This window comes from Lygodium microphyllum, chromosome 6 (assembly GCF_053477565.2).
Source record: "Lygodium microphyllum isolate KBCC chromosome 6, Lygodium_microphyllum_v1.1.10, whole genome shotgun sequence".
NCBI lineage: Eukaryota > Viridiplantae > Streptophyta > Polypodiopsida > Schizaeales > Lygodiaceae > Lygodium > Lygodium microphyllum.
In genome coordinates, this window is record NC_141140.1 from 21,280,476 (window position 1) to 21,284,753 (window position 4,278).

Consider the following 4,278-nt stretch of genomic DNA (forward strand, 5'->3'; position numbering starts at 1 on the left):
CTGCAGAGAGTTACCAATAAAGATGCACTTCTCAGCTTTTGGATCCAACTTGGATCTCAACTCATCTGGCACATGTACATAGGCAATGCAACCAAAAATTTTCAAATGAGAAATATCTGGTTTCCTACCAGTATACCTCTCCTCTGGAGTCACCCCATGTATTGCTGCAGTGGGAGTCCTGTCCATTATATAGACTGTTGTAGCAACTGCTTCAGCCCAATAAAAATCTGGCAGGTCTTTTTCATTGAGCATAGCACGAGATACCTCTCCAATATGCCTGTTTTTCCTTTCTGCAATTCCATTTTGTTGTGGGATATGACTGCATGAATATTGCTGCTTTATGCCATGCTCCTGCAGGAACCTTGCAAACTCATTTGAGAGGTACTCTCCCCCTCCATCTGACCTTAGGCATTTTATTTGCAGGCCTGTTTCTTTTTCAACCATAGCTTTAAGAGTTTTGAAATGCCCAAAAACTTCACTTTTCTTTTTCATAAAATACACCCAAACTTTTCTGCTATAGTCATCAATAAAACTGACAAAATAATGACAGCCTCCAAGAGATGCAGCTTTAGTAGTCCACACATCAGAGTGGATTAATTCCAATGGCTTTTTACTCTCTTGAACATGTCTAGGAAATGGTTTCCTTGCCTGTTTTTCAAACTGACAGGCTTCACATACCTTATGCATTTCTGCAACCTTGAATTTAGGCAATCCTGCAACAATATTTTGGGCCTGCATTGATTTAAGTCGCTGTACATTAACATGACCAATGCGTTTATGCCAGATATCAATATCTGCAACTACACCGATCCCATGTGCAAACATTGCTGCACTCAATTCAGACATGTCTGCATCCAACGTAAACATTCTGCCCTTCTTCTTTCCTTTTGCTATCAAGCGACCTTTATTTTTCATATCCTCAACAAAGCATCCATGAGGATTAAATCTGACCTGCAAGCCCTGTTCAACCATTTGACCAACAGAAACCAGATTCTTGGTGATATTCGGGACATGAAATACATCGGACAGGTATTTCTTTTTCCCATCCTGCATAGACAAAGGAATTTTTCCTATCTGCACAATCGGATGTGCAGTATCATCACCAGTCTCCACAAATCCTGGTTTTTCCATTTTCCTTGCATCCTCCATCCATTATGCATGACCTGTCATGTGGTTTGATGCACCTGAGTCAACATACCACACATCGTTGCTTTCTTCTGTATTTGTCACAGAATTGTTCATGTGCTGCACCTTAAACAAATGCTCATTTCTGTCATCACCCTGTCTACTAGGGTGCCTCCTCCAACAGACTCAGAGGAGTCCTCTTAGTAGTCAATTGAAATTCATATCCATGCATGTCACCATCTAGTCTTCGTAGGACTTAGTTGAACATGGGAATCTTGGTTCTACTTCACAGGGGAAGCGTGGACAAGTCACCCCTTTTAGCAATCTAACGCCCACCTAAGAAAGAGCACATTGTAATTAATCAAAGACAGGAGTGAGGTTAACACCGCACTTGGTTCAAAGAGAGTGAGAGATGAGGGAGAGTGTAACTCGATCCCCCTACCCATAAGGTAAAATCTCAGCTCCCACCCCCTAAAATAGTGTTAAAACATGGTAACTAATCCTACCAATATTGGGAGGTCACGATTTAATCAATTCTATCTAGTGTTTGAAAGTTACCCAAAAGTTACCCTAAAACAGTGTTAAAACTTGGTAACTAATCCTACCAATATTGGGAGGGTCACGATTTAATAAATTCTATCTAGTCTTGAAAAGTTACTCGGCTTATCCGGTCCACCTAGCCATAGGTGTTTGATCATTAGGATCGAGGCCTCCCACTTTCCTCAATTGGGTTTTCTTACTTTTCTAATTAGCAAAGCATACTACCACACTGTTTGGACATATAAAATCAGCTTCCTTTTATTACCCCTTTAAATTGGGTTGTTTAAACTCAATCTTTAGCACATAACAAATAATTTAAAAATCAAATACTTTATTTCATAGTTGTTGAGATATCGAGCTCCACTCGTGATACGCCAGGGTGACCGTTGTGTATTTATGTCACCGACTTGTCAGTTGCAGACGCGGTTGGTACACCGCCCATGAATAATAGCTACATGATAGCTATCCTTATCTACTCTAGTTCGTGGCTCAGTTAGTATGCCACCTTAGTTAGTTGAGTTTGGTTTGAGACCCATATATAGGGTTCTTCTATTTCTTTGTATGAGAGTTCTTTTGGCTTACACAACTAAGAAGAGGAAAACTGTTTCTCAGCCTCCACCCTTGTGTGTCTTCCCCCATTGTGCAAGCAAGAAAGCTACATGTGAGACTCCTTCCTTCTCTCCCACAATCTTGACATGGTATCAGAGCCTTGTTCGTGGTAAGAAGCTCAAGAAAGCAAGCCAAGCTCGCAGTGATCTGGTAAGAGGAGCAGTGTTGCTTTCATTTTCTGTTTTGGGAGCAGATCTCTACAGGTAGCACAGCCGGAAATTGCAGGAGTACATTGTCTCAGGTTGAGACGCCCTTCGCAGTGAAGCAAGAGGGCAGTATATGTTGCGGGGGAAGGCTTTAGCCCTCGGCGACCCTGTTTTTTTGATTTGAGACCATTTCGGGGCCTGTTTTGGAGGCGGAAGTTTTCTGCACGCACTCAGGAAAAGGCCCAGTTTTATGCTGTGCAGCCACTGTTCTACAGGTCGGTGAAAAGTTTCTGTAGAAATTGCATCGTATGCTTGTGCGCAGAGACATTGGGAGTTACAGAATCATCCCTGTTGCCTGTTGATGCAAAATCGTCACTAGGAAGTGACTGTGTGGTCAAATACCACTTTCACCAGTTTTGCAGATTTGCCCTTGTGAGGGTGAAGCTGTGTTTTTTGCAGTGACAGAATTTTTTGCAGTGTTCTGTAATGGCGTCTGATTCTCTTTCACAGATTGTCACTGAAAAGCTTGACAAGAACAACTTCCAAGCATGGAAGTTTAGGATGACGAATTTCCTTATGGGAAAAGGATATTGGGAATTTGTTGCAGGAAATGAAGAAGAACCAGTTCTTCCTGATGTTTCCAATCAATAGCAAATGCAGGCATTCAAAGCATGGCATGAGAGAGCCAGGAAAGTTATGTACTGGCTGTCTATCAGTATTTCAGACTCTATGATTATGCATATTCAGGATGCAAGTACGCCAAAGGAGGCATGGGATACTCTGTCAAAAATGTATAGCACAAATACGCAAGCCAGGAAAATGCAGCTCAAGCAAGAGTTGCATAACGTGCAAAGAGAAAGTATGAGCATCAATGACTACCACATGAAGGTGAAGAAGATTGCAGATGCACTTGCTTCCATTGGGTCGCCAGTGGAAGATGATGATTTAGTTTTTGTGACCTTGAATGGTCTAGGAAAGGATTATGCGCAGTTTCGGATATCCATTTCCGTCCGTGAAAGATTTCCTGATTTTGAGGAGTTGATTGCTCTTCTAATTTCTGAGGAGCAGAGAAATGGTGGTGCATCTTCTTCAGGAGGAACTTCAAAAGAAGCTGTCTTCTACTCAAATGCTGGAAGAGGTAGAGGCAGAGGTAGAGGAGGCCGATTTGGAGGCCGTGGTAGAAATCAGAATATGCAGCAAACTCAAGAAAACCAGTCCTATGGAGGAGGACGTGGTAACTCTAGAGGCAGGGGGAGCCAAAGAGGTCGTGGTGGATGGCAAAGAGGTCAAAATGCAAACAGTAATGTTGAATGCTACTATTGTGGTAAAATGGGTCATATGGCTAAAGACTGCTATAAAAAGCAGAATGACATCATGAATGGAAAACTGCAACAAGGAAATTATGTATCTTGGCCATGTCAATACCATAATCTGAATGGTTCCTTGTGAAAGTGGCTTTTAGAGATGCATTGTTGCTTAAGTTCCTCAACTTGAGATTGGTCTTTGAGTTGAGTAGCATGCACATAAGTGCAAAGTATTTGGACACTTCTATAAAATTGAAACTTGTAGGTGTGGGAGAGAGATTGGTTGAAGGTTGGATGTGGGAGAGAGATTGGTTGAAGGTTGGATGTGACGTTGAGTTTGTTGCTCCATTTGCTCCTACAAGCTTTCTTCTCGCTCCATGATGGACTTGATGAATGTCAAGCTCCTTCATGGGTGGCTCCTACAAACAATACCTTGGAGGGTAGTGTATTTTAATGTAGCTATTGTTTAAGTGCCAAATGCTTGGCATATCTAAGGTTTCTAACTCCACATTATCTATTTTGATAATTATATGGATGTAGTAAGGACCAAAGCA